The sequence below is a fragment of the Vicugna pacos genome, unplaced genomic scaffold (genome assembly GCF_048564905.1).
Source record: "Vicugna pacos unplaced genomic scaffold, VicPac4 scaffold_17, whole genome shotgun sequence".
Taxonomy (NCBI): Eukaryota; Metazoa; Chordata; class Mammalia; order Artiodactyla; family Camelidae; genus Vicugna; species Vicugna pacos.
Genome location: NW_027328738.1, coordinates 2,061,722 through 2,075,720, shown reverse-complemented (window position 1 = coordinate 2,075,720; position 13,999 = coordinate 2,061,722).

The following is a 13,999-nucleotide window of genomic DNA, read 5'->3' as shown; positions in this document are numbered from 1 at the left end:
CTTGGTTCTTATAAAATCGCTTAACTTGTCTACCCTGTTTGGTTGCCTGATACGGAGTGCTGGGGAAAGGGTGGGTTGGGCTCTAAATCCAAGTATTAGCGAGTGCTTCTCCATGGGATTTGGAGGTTATTAACCAAAAGCCCACAACATGGGAATACCTGTGCTCCTTGAAAAAAGCGTGGACTCTGTATCCCCACCACCAGAACACACATGAAGAAGTTTTCTGCTATCCTGAGTGTGGGCTGGCAATTTCAGGTGACAGAAGCGGCTGGGTTCTAATAGAATCCCTTAGCTTGTAATCCCTGAGTGTTTCCCTAGGACTGACTCTGAGAGAAACCTGGGGGTTGGGCTTTGAGGCCAAATAGTAGCGAGTGTCCCCGATGGACTGAGGAAGTATTTAGATGAATTCTCCATAAAGGGAAACACCTGAGCACCCATTCATCTGCGTGGAGTGGGGCTTCAAATCTCCCCACCACACAAGGTTGGGTTCCAGTATCCTGAGGGTGGGGTAGTTCCTCCAACTGACATCAGCGTCTTGGTTTGAATAGAATCCCTTTGCTTGTCTTCCCTGATGGTTTGCCTAGGCCAGTGTGTGGTTGAAAGTGGGATTTGGGATCTAAAACTAAGTATTAGCGTGTGCCTCTCCATGGGTAGTGGAGATGTTTAAACTACAACCCACAACTTGGGAATTACTGTGACCCCTGAAAAATGCGTGTGCTATGTTTCCCCACGTCCAGCACACACAGGAAGAAGTGTTCTGGGGTTCTGAGTGTGGGGAGGTTCCTCCAACAGACAGCAGCACCTGGGTTGTAATAGAATCCCTTCGCTTGACTTCCCTAAGTGTTTTCCTAGGCCTAGCAGTAAGCGATGGTGGGGGATGGGCTCTAAAGTCAAGTATTAGCGAGTGCATCTCTGTGGGTAGTGGAGGGTTTTAAACTACTTCCCCAACCTTGGAACACCTGTGCCCCATAAAGATGCGTGGAATCTGTTTCCCCACCTCCAGCACACACACGGAGACGTGCTCAGGTATCCTGATTGTTGGCAGGCTACTCCAAATGACAGCAGCGCCTGGGTTCTAAAAGAATCCCTTAGCTTGTCTTCCCTGATGGCATGGCTAGGCTGGAGAGTGGGGGAAAGTGGGGGTTGGGCTCTAAACCAAGTATAAGCGAGAGCCTATCCATGGGATGTGGGTTTTTAACCTACAACCCACAACCATGGAATAAATGTGCCCCCTGAAAGATGCTTTGGCTGTTTCCCTACATCCAGCACACACACGAAGATGTGTTCTGGTATTCTGAGTGTGGGGAAGTTCCTCAAACTGACAGCAGCACCTGGATTCTATTAGTATCCCTTAGCTTCTGTTCCCTGAGTGTTCTCTTAGACCAGGCTATGAGGGAAAGCTGGGGGTTGGGCTTGGAGGCCACGTAGCAGTGAGTGCCCCCTGATAGTTTGAGGAAATTCTTAGAGGACTCCTCCCTAAACGGAACACCTTTTCCTCCATTCATCTGGGTGCAGTGGGGCTGCACATCTCTCCCACACCTAAGAATGTGTTCTGGAATTCTGAGTGCAGGGAAGTTCCTCCAACTGACAGCAGCGCCTGGGTTCTAATTGAATCCCTTTGCTTGTCTTCCCTGATGGAAAGCCTAGGCGGGAGTGCGGGGGAAAGTGTGGTTTGGGCTCCAAAACCAAGTATTTGCGATGACCTCTCTATGGTTTGTGGAGGTGTTTAAACTACATCCCTAACCTGGGAACACCTGTGCCCCCATAAAGATCCGTGGAGTCTGTTTCCACACCTCCAGCACACACACGAACACTTGCACAGTTATCCTGAGAGTGGGCAGCCTCCTCCAACTGAGAGCAGGGCCTTGGTTCTTATAAAATCGCTTAACTTGTGTACCCTGTTTGGTTGCCTGATACGGAGTGCTGGGGAAAGGGTGGGTTGGGCTCTAAATCCAAGTATTAGCGAGTGCTTCTCCATGGGATTTGGAGGTTATTAACCAAAAGCCCACAACATGGGAATACCTGTGCTCCTTGAAAAAAGCGTGGACTCTGTATCCCCACCACCAGAACACACATGAAGAAGTTTTCTGCTATCCTGAGTGTGGGCTGGCAATTTCAGGTGACAGAAGCGGCTGGGTTCTAATAGAATCCCTTAGCTTGTAATCCCTGAGTGTTTCCCTAGGACTGACTCTGAGAGAAACCTGGGGGTTGGGCTTTGAGGCCAAATAGTAGCGAGTGTCCCCGATGGACTGAGGAAGTATTTAGATGAATTCTCCATAAAGGGAAACACCTGAGCACCCATTCATCTGCGTAGACTGGGGCTTCAAATCTCCCCACCACACAAGGTTGGGTTCCAGTATCCTGAGGGTGGGGTAGTTCCTCCAACTGACATCAGCGTCTTGGTTTGAATAGAATCCCTTTGCTTGTCTTCCCTGATGGTTTGCCTAGGCCAGTGTGTGGTTGAAAGTGGGATTTGGGATCTAAAACTAAGTATTAGCGTGTGCCTCTCCATGGGTAGTGGAGATGTTTAAACTACAACCCACAACTTGGGAATTACTGTGACCCCTGAAAAATGCGTGTGCTCTGTTTCCCCACGTCCAGCACACACAGGAAGAAGTGTTCTGGAGTTCTGAGTGTGGGGAGGTTCCTCCAACAGACAGCAGCACCTGGGTTGTAATAGAATCCCATAGCTTGACTTCCCTAAGTGTTTTCCTAGGCCTAGCAGTAAGCGATGGTGGGGGATGGGCTCTAAAGCCAAGTATTAGCGAGTGCATCTCTGTGGGTAGTGGAGGGTTTTAAACTACTTCCCCAACCTTGGAACACCTGTGCCCCATAAAGATGCGTGGAATCTGTTTCCGCACCTCCAGCACACACACGGAGACGTGCTCAGGTATCCTGATTGTTGGCAGGCTACTCCAAATGACAGCAGCGCCTGGGTTCTAAAAGAATCCCTTAGCTTGTCTTCCCTGATGGCATGCCTAGGCAGGAGAGTGGGGGAAAGTGGGGGTTGGGCTCTAAACCAAGTATAAGCGAGAGCCTATCCATGGGATGTGGGTTTTTAACCTACAACCCACAACCATGGAATAAATGTGCCCCCTGAAAGATGCTTTGGCTGTTTCCCTACATCCAGCACACACACGAAGATGTGTTCTGGTATTCTGAGTGTGGGGAAGTTCCTCAAACTGACAGCAGCACCTGGATTCTATTAGTATCCCTTAGCTTCTGTTCCCTGAGTGTTCTCTTAGACCAGGCTATGAGGGAAAGCTGGGGGTTGGGCTTGGAGGCCACGTAGCAGTGAGTGCCCCCTGATACTTTGAGGAAATTCTTAGAGGACTCCTCCCTAAACGGAACACCTTTTCCTCCATTCATCTGGGTGCAGTGGGGCTGCACATCTCTCCCACACCTAAGAATGTGTTCTGGAATTCTGAGTGCAGGGAAGTTCCTCCAACTGACAGCAGCGCCTGGGTTCTAATTGAATCCCTTTGCTTGTCTTCCCTGATGGAAAGCCTAGGCGGGAGTGCGGGGGAAAGTGTGGTTTGGGCTCCAAAACCAAGTATTTGCGATGACCTCTCTATGGTTTGTGGAGGTGTTTAAACTACATCCCTAACCTGGGAACACCTGTGCCCCCATAAAGATCCGTGGAGTCTGTTTCCACACCTCCAGCACACACACGAACACTTGCACAGTTATCCTGAGAGTGGGCAGCCTCCTCCAACTGAGAGCAGGGCCTTGGTTCTTATAAAATCGCTTAACTTGTGTACCCTGTTTGGTTGCCTGATACGGAGTGCTGGGGAAAGGGTGGGTTGGGCTCTAAATCCAAGTATTAGCGAGTGCTTCTCCATGGGATTTGGAGGTTATTAACCAAAAGCCCACAACATGGGAATACCTGTGCTCCTTGAAAAAAGCGTGGACTCTGTATCCCCACCACCAGAACACACATGAAGAAGTTTTCTGCTATCCTGAGTGTGGGCTGGCAATTTCAGGTGACAGAAGCGGCTGGGTTCTAATAGAATCCCTTAGCTTGTAATCCCTGAGTGTTTCCCTAGGACTGACTCTGAGAGAAACCTGGGGGTTGGGCTTTGAGGCCAAATAGTAGCGAGTGTCCCCGATGGACTGAGGAAGTATTTAGATGAATTCTCCATAAAGGGAAACACCTGAGCACCCATTCATCTGCGTAGACTGGGGCTTCAAATCTCCCCACCACACAAGGTTGGGTTCCAGTATCCTGAGGGTGGGGTAGTTCCTCCAACTGACATCAGCGTCTTGGTTTGAATAGAATCCCTTTGCTTGTCTTCCCTGATGGTTTGCCTAGGCCAGTGTGTGGTTGAAAGTGGGATTTGGGATCTAAAACTAAGTATTAGCGTGTGCCTCTCCATGGGTAGTGGAGATGTTTAAACTACAACCCACAACTTGGGAATTACTGTGACCCCTGAAAAATGCGTGTGCTATGTTTCCCCACGTCCAGCACACACAGGAAGAAGTGTTCTGGAGTTCTGAGTGTGGGGAGGTTCCTCCAACAGACAGCAGCACCTGGGTTGTAATAGAATCCCATAGCTTGACTTCCCTAAGTGTTTTCCTAGGCCTAGCAGTAAGCGATGGTGGGGGATGGGCTCTAAAGCCAAGTATTAGCGAGTGCATCTCTGTGGGTAGTGGAGGGTTTTAAACTACTTCCCCAACCTTGGAACACCTGTGCCCCATAAAGATGCGTGGAATCTGTTTCCCCACCTCCAGCACACACACGGAGACGTGCTCAGGTATCCTGATTGTGGGGAGGCTCCTCCAAATGACAGCAGCGCCTGGGTTCTAAAAGAATCCCTTAGCTTGTCTTCCCTGATGGCATGCCTAGGCTGGAGAGTGGGGGAAAGTGGGGGTTGGGCTCTAAACCAAGTATAAGCGAGAGCCTATCCATGGGATGTGGGTTTTTAACCTACAACCCACAACCATGGAATAAATGTGCCCCCTGAAAGATGCTTTGACTGTTTCCCTACATCCAGCACACACACGAAGATGTGTTCTTGTATTCTGAGTGTGGGGAAGTTCCTCAAACTGACAGCAGCACCTGGATTCTATTAGTATCCCTTAGCTTCTGTTCCCTGAGTGTTCTTTTAGGCCAGGCCATGAGGGAAAGCTGGGGGTTGGGCTTGGAGGCCACGTAGCAGTGAGTGCCCCCTGATCCATTGAGGAAGTACTTAGAGGACTTCTCCCTAAAGGGAACACCTTTTCCTGCATTCATCTGGGTGCAGTGGGGCTGCACATCTCTCCCACACCTAAGAATGTGTTCTGGAATTCTGAGTGCAGGGAAGTTCCTCCAACTGACAGCAGCGCCTGGGTTCTAATTGAATTCCTTTGCTTGTCTTCCCTGATGGAAAGCCTAGGCGGGAGTGCGGGGGAAAGTGTGGTTTGGGCTCCAAAACCAAGTATTTGCGATGACCTCTCTATGGTTTGTGGAGGTGTTTAAACTACATCCCTAACCTGGGAACACCTGTGCCCCCATAAGGATCCGTGGAGTCTGTTTCCACACCTCCAGCACACACACGAACACTTGCACAGTTATCCTGAGAGTGGGCAGCCTCCTCCAACTGAGAGCAGGGCCTTGGTTCTTATAAAATCGCTTAACTTGTCTACCCTGTTTGGTTGCCTGATACGGAGTGCTGGGGAAAGGGTGGGTTGGGCTCTAAATCCAAGTATTAGCGAGTGCTTCTCCATGGGATTTGGAGGTTATTAACCAAAAGCCCACAACATGGGAATACCTGTGCTCCTTGAAAAAAGCGTGGACTCTGTATCCCCACCACCAGAACACACATGAAGAAGTTTTCTGCTATCCTGAGTGTGGGCTGGCAATTTCAGGTGACAGAAGCGGCTGGGTTCTAATAGAATCCCTTAGCTTGTAATCCCTGAGTGTTTCCCTAGGACTGACTCTGAGAGAAACCTGGCGGTTGGGCTTTGAGGCCAAATAGTAGCGAGTGTCCCCGATGGACTGAGGAAGTGTTTAGATGAATTCTCCATAAAGGGAAACACCTGAGCACCCATTCATCTGCGTGGAGTGGGGCTTCAAATCTCCCCACCACACAAGGTTGGGTTCAAGTATCCTGAGGGTGGGGTAGTTCCTCCAACTGACATCAGCGTCTTGGTTTGAATAGAATCCCTTTGCTTGTCTTCCCTGATGGTTTGCCTAGGCCAGTGTGTGGTTGAAAGTGGGATTTGGGATCTAAAACTAAGTATTAGCGTGTGCCTCTCCATGGGTAGTGGAGATGTTTAAACTACAACCCACAACTTGGGAATTACTGTGACCCCTGAAAAATGCGTGTGCTATGTTTCCCCACGTCCAGCACACACAGGAAGAAGTGTTCTGGGGTTCTGAGTGTGGGGAGGTTCCTCCAACAGACAGCAGCAACTGGGTTGTAATAGAATCCCTTTGCTTGACTTCCCTAAGTGTTTTCCTAGGCCTAGCAGTAAGCGATGGTGGGGGATGGGCTCTAAAGCCAAGAATTAGCGAGTGCATCTCTGTGGGTAGTGGAGGGTTTTAAACTACTTCCCCAACCTTGGAACACCTGTGCCCCATAAAAATGCGTGGAATCTGTTTCCCCACCTCCAGCACACACACGGAGACGTGCTCAGGTATCCTGATTGTGGGGAGGCTCCTCCAAATGACAGCAGCGCCTGGGTTCTAAAAGAATCCCTTAGCTTGTCTTCCCTGATGGCATGCCTAGGCTGGAGAGTGGGGGAAAGTGGGGGTTGGGCTCTAAACCAAGTATAAGCGAGAGCCTATCCATGGGATGTGGGTTTTTAACCTACAACCCACAACCATGGAATAAATGTGCCCCCTGAAAGATGCTTTGACTGTTTCCCTACATCCAGCACACACACGAAGATGTGTTCTTGTATTCTGAGTGTGGGGATGTTCCTCAAACTGACAGCAGCACCTGGATTCTATTAGTATCCCTTAGCTTCTGTTCCCTGAGTGTTCTTTTAGGCCAGGCCATGGGGGAAAGCTGGGGGTTGGGCTTGGAGGCCACGTAGCAGTGAGTGCCCCCTGATCCATTGAGGAAGTACTTAGAGGACTTCTCCCTAAAGGGAACACCTTTTCCTGCATTCATCTGGGTGCAGTGGGGCTGCACATCTCTCCCACACCTAAGAATGTGTTCTGGAATTCTGAGTGCAGGGAAGTTCCTCCAACTGACAGCAGCGCCTGGGTTCTAATTGAATCCCTTTGCTTGTCTTCCCTGATGGAAAGCCTAGGCGGGAGTGCGGGGGAAAGTGTGGTTTGGGCTCCAAAACCAAGTATTTGCGATGACCTCTCTATGGTTTGTGGAGGAGTTTAAACTACATCCCTAACCTGGGAACACCTGTGCCCCCATAAATATCCGTGGAGTCTGTTTCCACACCTCCAGCACACACACGAACACTTGCACAGTTATCCTGAGAGTGGGCAGCCTCCTCCAACTGAGAACAGGGCCTTGGTTCTTATAAAATCGCTTAACTTGTCTACCCTGTTTGGTTGCCTGATACGGAGTGCTGGGGAAAGGGTGGGTTGGGCTCTAAATCCAAGTATTAGCGAGTGCTTCTCCATGGGATTTGGAGGTTATTAACCAAAAGCCCACAACATGGGAATACTTGTGCTCCTTGAAAAAAGCGTGGACTCTGTATCCCCACCACCAGAACACACATGAAGAAGTTTTCTGCTATCCTGAGTGTGGGCTGGCAATTTCAGGTGACAGAAGCGGCTGGGTTCTAATAGAATCCCTTAGCTTGTAATCCCTGAGTGTTTCCCTAGGACTGACTCTGAGAGAAACCTGGGGGTTGGGCTTTGAGGCCAAATAGTAGCGAGTGTCCCCGATGGACTGAGGAAGTATTTAGATGAATTCTCCATAAAGGGAAACACCTGAGCACCCATTCATCTGCGTGGAGTGGGGCTTCAAATCTCCCCACCACACAAGGTTGGGTTCCAGTATCCTGAGGGTGGGGTAGTTCCTCCAACTGACATCAGCGTCTTGGTTTGAATAGAATCCCTTTGCTTGTCTTCCCTGATGGTTTGCCTAGGCCAGTGTGTGGTTGAAAGTGGGATTTGGGATCTAAAACTAAGTATTAGCGTGTGCCTCTCCATGGGTAGTGGAGATGTTTAAACTACAACCCACAACTTGGGAATTACTGTGACCCCTGATAAATGCGTGTGCTATGTTTCCCCACGTCCAGCACACACAGGAAGAAGTGTTCTGGAGTTCTGAGTGTGGGGAGGTTCCTCCAACAGACAGCAGCACCTGGGTTGTAATAGAATCCCATAGCTTGACTTCCCTAAGTGTTTTCCTAGGCCTAGCAGTAAGCGATGGTGGGGGATGGGCTCTAAAGCCAAGTATTAGCGAGTGCATCTCTGTGGGTAGTGGAGGGTTTTAAACTACTTCCCCAACCTTGGAACACCTGTGCCCCATAAAGATGCGTGGAATCTGTTTCCCCACCTCCAGCACACACACGGAGACGTGCTCAGGTATCCTGATTGTGGGGAGGCTCCTCCAAATGACAGCAGCGCCTGGGTTCTAAAAGAATCCCTTAGCTTGTCTTCCCTGATGGCATGGCTAGGCTGGAGAGTGGGGGAAAGTGGGGGTTGGGCTCTAAACCAAGTATAAGCGAGAGCCTATCCATGGGATGTGGGTTTTTAACCTACAACCCACAACCATGGAATAAATGTGCCCCCTGAAAGATGCTTTGACTGTTTCCCTACATCCAGCACACACACGAAGATGTGTTCTTGTATTCTGAGTGTGGGGAAGTTCCTCAAACTGACAGCAGCACCTGGATTCTATTAGTATCCCTTAGCTTCTGTTCCCTGAGTGTTCTTTTAGGCCAGGCCATGAGGGAAAGCTGGGGGTTGGGCTTGGAGGCCACGTAGCAGTGAGTGCCCCCTGATCCATTGAGGAAGTACTTAGAGGACTTCTCCCTAAAGGGAACACCTTTTCCTGCATTCATCTGGGTGCAGTGGGGCTGCACATCTCTCCCACACCTAAGAATGTGTTCTGGAATTCTGAGTGCAGGGAAGTTCCTCCAACTGACAGCAGCGCCTGGGTTCTAATTGAATTCCTTTGCTTGTCTTCCCTGATGGAAAGCCTAGGCGGGAGTGCGGGGGAAAGTGTGGTTTGGGCTCCAAAACCAAGTATTTGCGATGACCTCTCTATGGTTTGTGGAGGTGTTTAAACTACATCCCTAACCTGGGAACACCTGTGCCCCCATAAGGATCCGTGGAGTCTGTTTCCACACCTCCAGCACACACACGAACACTTGCACAGTTATCCTGAGAGTGGGCAGCCTCCTCCAACTGAGAGCAGGGCCTTGGTTCTTATAAAATCGCTTAACTTGTCTACCCTGTTTGGTTGCCTGATACGGAGTGCTGGGGAAAGGGTGGGTTGGGCTCTAAATCCAAGTATTAGCGAGTGCTTCTCCATGGGATTTGGAGGTTATTAACCAAAAGCCCACAACATGGGAATACCTGTGCTCCTTGAAAAAAGCGTGGACTCTGTATCCCCACCACCAGAACACACATGAAGAAGTTTTCTGCTATCCTGAGTGTGGGCTGGCAATTTCAGGTGACAGAAGCGGCTGGGTTCTAATAGAATCCCTTAGCTTGTAATCCCTGAGTGTTTCCCTAGGACTGACTCTGAGAGAAACCTGGCGGTTGGGCTTTGAGGCCAAATAGTAGCGAGTGTCCCCGATGGACTGAGGAAGTGTTTAGATGAATTCTCCATAAAGGGAAACACCTGAGCACCCATTCATCTGCGTGGAGTGGGGCTTCAAATCTCCCCACCACACAAGGTTGGGTTCAAGTATCCTGAGGGTGGGGTAGTTCCTCCAACTGACATCAGCGTCTTGGTTTGAATAGAATCCCTTTGCTTGTCTTCCCTGATGGTTTGCCTAGGCCAGTGTGTGGTTGAAAGTGGGATTTGGGATCTAAAACTAAGTATTAGCGTGTGCCTCTCCATGGGTAGTGGAGATGTTTAAACTACAACCCACAACTTGGGAATTACTGTGACCCCTGAAAAATGCGTGTGCTATGTTTCCCCACGTCCAGCACACACAGGAAGAAGTGTTCTGGGGTTCTGAGTGTGGGGAGGTTCCTCCAACAGACAGCAGCACCTGGGTTGTAATAGAATCCCTTAGCTTGACTTCCCTAAGTGTTTTCCTAGGCCTAGCAGTAAGCGATGGTGGGGGATGGGCTCTAAATCCAAGAATTAGCGAGTGCATCTCTGTGGGTAGTGGAGGGTTTTAAACTACTTCCCCAACCTTGGAACACCTGTGCCCCATAAAAATGCGTGGAATCTGTTTCCCCACCTCCAGCACACACACGGAGACGTGCTCAGGTATCCTGATTGTGGGGAGGCTCCTCCAAATGACAGCAGCGCCTGGGTTCTAAAAGAATCCCTTAGCTTGTCTTCCCTGATGGCATGCCTAGGCTGGAGAGTGGGGGAAAGTGGGGGTTGGGCTCTAAACCAAGTATAAGCGAGAGCCTATCCATGGGATGTGGGTTTTTAACCTACAACCCACAACCATGGAATAAATGTGCCCCCTGAAAGATGCTTTGACTGTTTCCCTACATCCAGCACACACACGAAGATGTGTTCTTGTATTCTGAGTGTGGGGATGTTCCTCAAACTGACAGCAGCACCTGGATTCTATTAGTATCCCTTAGCTTCTGTTCCCTGAGTGTTCTTTTAGGCCAGGCCATGGGGGAAAGCTGGGGGTTGGGCTTGGAGGCCACGTAGCAGTGAGTGCCCCCTGATCCATTGAGGAAGTACTTAGAGGACTTCTCCCTAAAGGGAACACCTTTTCCTGCATTCATCTGGGTGCAGTGGGGCTGCACATCTCTCCCACACCTAAGAATGTGTTCTGGAATTCTGAGTGCAGGGAAGTTCCTCCAACTGACAGCAGCGCCTGGGTTCTAATTGAATCCCTTTGCTTGTCTTCCCTGATGGAAAGCCTAGGCGGGAGTGCGGGGGAAAGTGTGGTTTGGGCTCCAAAACCAAGTATTTGCGATGACCTCTCTATGGTTTGTGGAGGAGTTTAAACTACATCCCTAACCTGGGAACACCTGTGCCCCCATAAATATCCGTGGAGTCTGTTTCCACACCTCCAGCACACACACGAACACTTGCACAGTTATCCTGAGAGTGGGCAGCCTCCTCCAACTGAGAACAGGGCCTTGGTTCTTATAAAATCGCTTAACTTGTCTACCCTGTTTGGTTGCCTGATACGGAGTGCTGGGGAAAGGGTGGGTTGGGCTCTAAATCCAAGTATTAGCGAGTGCTTCTCCATGGGATTTGGAGGTTATTAACCAAAAGCCCACAACATGGGAATACCTGTGCTCCTTGAAAAAAGCGTGGACTCTGTATCCCCACCACCAGAACACACATGAAGAAGTTTTCTGCTATCCTGAGTGTGGGCTGGCAATTTCAGGTGACAGAAGCGGCTGGGTTCTAATAGAATCCCTTAGCTTGTAATCCCTGAGTGTTTCCCTAGGACTGACTCTGAGAGAAACCTGGGGGTTGGGCTTTGAGGCCAAATAGTAGCGAGTGTCCCCGATGGACTGAGGAAGTATTTAGATGAATTCTCCATAAAGGGAAACACCTGAGCACCCATTCATCTGCGTGGAGTGGGGCTTCAAATCTCCCCACCACACAAGGTTGGGTTCCAGTATCCTGAGGGTGGGGTAGTTCCTCCAACTGACATCAGCGTGTTGGTTTAAATAGAATCCCTTTGCTTGTCTTCCCTGATGGTTTGCCTAGGCCAGTGTGTGGTTGAAAGTGGGATTTGGGATCTAAAACTAAGTATTAGCGTGTGCCTCTCCATGGGTAGTGGAGATGTTTAAACTACAACCCACAACTTGGGAATTACTGTGACCCCTGAAATATGCGTGTGCTATGTTTCCCCACGTCCAGCACACACAGGAAGAAGTGTTCTGGGGTTCTGAGTGTGGGGAGGTTCCTCCAACAGACAGCAGCACCTGGGTTGTAATAGAATCCCTTAGCTTGACTTCCCTAAGTGTTTTCCTAGGCCTAGCAGTAAGCGATGGTGGGGGATGGGCTCTAAAGCCAAGAATTAGCGAGTGAATCTCTGTGGGTAGTGGAGGGTTTTAAACTACTTCCCCAACCTTGGAACACCTGTGCCCCATAAAAATGCGTGGAATCAGTTTCCCCACCTCCAGCACACACACGGAGACGTGCTCAGGTATCCTGATTGTGGGGAGGCTCCTCCAAATGACAGCAGCGCCTGGGTTCTAAAAGAATCCCTTAGCTTGTCTTCCCTGATGGCATGCCTAGGCTGGAGAGTGGGGGAAAGTGGGGGTTGGGCTCTAAACCAAGTATAAGCGAGAGCCTATCCATGGGATGTGGGTTTTAACCTACAACCCACAACCATGGAATAAATGTGCCCCCTGAAAGATGCTTTGACTGTTTCCCTACATCCAGCACACACACGAAGATGTGTTCTTTTATTCTGAGTGTGGGGATGTTCCTCAAACTGACAGCAGCACCTGGATTCTATTAGTATCCCTTAGCTTCTGTTCCCTGAGTGTTCTTTTAGGCCAAGCCATGGGGGAAAGCTGGGGGTTGGGCTTGGAGGCCACGTAGCAGTGAGTGCCCCCTGATCCATTGAGGAAGTACTTAGAGGACTTCTCCCTAAAGGGAACACGTTTTCCTGCATTCATCTGGGTGCAGTGGGGCTGCACATCTCTCCCACACCTAAGAATGTGTTCTGGAATTCTGAGTGCAGGGAAGTTCCTCCAACTGACAGCAGCGCCTGGGTTCTAATTGAATCCCTTTGCTTGTCTTCCCTGATGGAAAGCCTAGGCGGGAGTGCGGGGGAAAGTGTGGTTTGGGCTCCAAAACCAAGTATTTGCGATGACCTCTCTATGGTTTGTGGAGGTGTTTAAACTACATCCCTAACCTGGGAACACCTGTGCCCCCATAAAGATCCGTGGAGTCTGTTTCCACACCTCCAGCACACACACGAACACTTGCACAGTTATCCTGAGAGTGGGCAGCCACCTCCAACTGAGAGCAGGGCCTTGGTTCTTATAAAATCGCTTAACTTGTCTACCCTGTTTGGTTGCCTGATACGGAGTGCTGGGGAAAGGGTGGGTTGGGCTCTAAATCCAAGTATTAGCGAGTGCTTCTCCATGGGATTTGGAGGTTATTAACCAAAAGCCCACAACATGGGAATACCTGTGCTCCTTGAAAAAAGCGTGGACTCTGTATCCCCACCACCAGAACACACATGAAGAAGTTTTCTGCTATCCTGAGTGTGGGCTGGCAATTTCAGGTGACAGAAGCGGCTGGGTTCTAATAGAATCCCTTAGCTTGTAATCCCTGAGTGTTTCCCTAGGACTGACTCTGAGAGAAACCTGGGGGTTGGGCTTTGAGGCCAAATAGTAGCGAGTGTCTCCGATGGACTGAGGAAGTGTTTAGATGAATTCTCCATAAAGGGAAACACCTGAGCACCCATTCATCTGCGTGGAGTGGGGCTTCAAATCTCCCCACCACACAAGGTTGGGTTCCAGTATCCTGAGGGTTGGGTAGTTCCTCCAACTGACATCAGCGTCTTGGTTTGAATAGAATCCCTTTGCTTGTCTTCCCTGATGGTTTGCCTAGGCCAGTGTGTGGTTGAAAGTGGGATTTGGGATCTAAAACTAAGTATTAGCGTGTGCCTCTCCATGGGTAGTGGAGATGTTTAAACTACAACCCACAACTTGGGAATTACTGTGACCCCTGATAAATGCGTGTGCTATGTTTCCCCACGTCCAGCACACACAGGAAGAAGTGTTCTGGGGTTCTGAGTGTGGGGAGGTTCCTCCAACAGACAGCAGCACCTGGGTTGTAATAGAATCCCTTAGCTTGACTTCCCGAAGTGTTTTCCTAGGCCTAGCAGTAAGCGATGGTGGGGGATGGGCTCTAAAGCCAAGTATTACAGAGTGCATCTCTGGGTAGTGGAGGGTTTTAAAATACTTCCCCAACCTTGG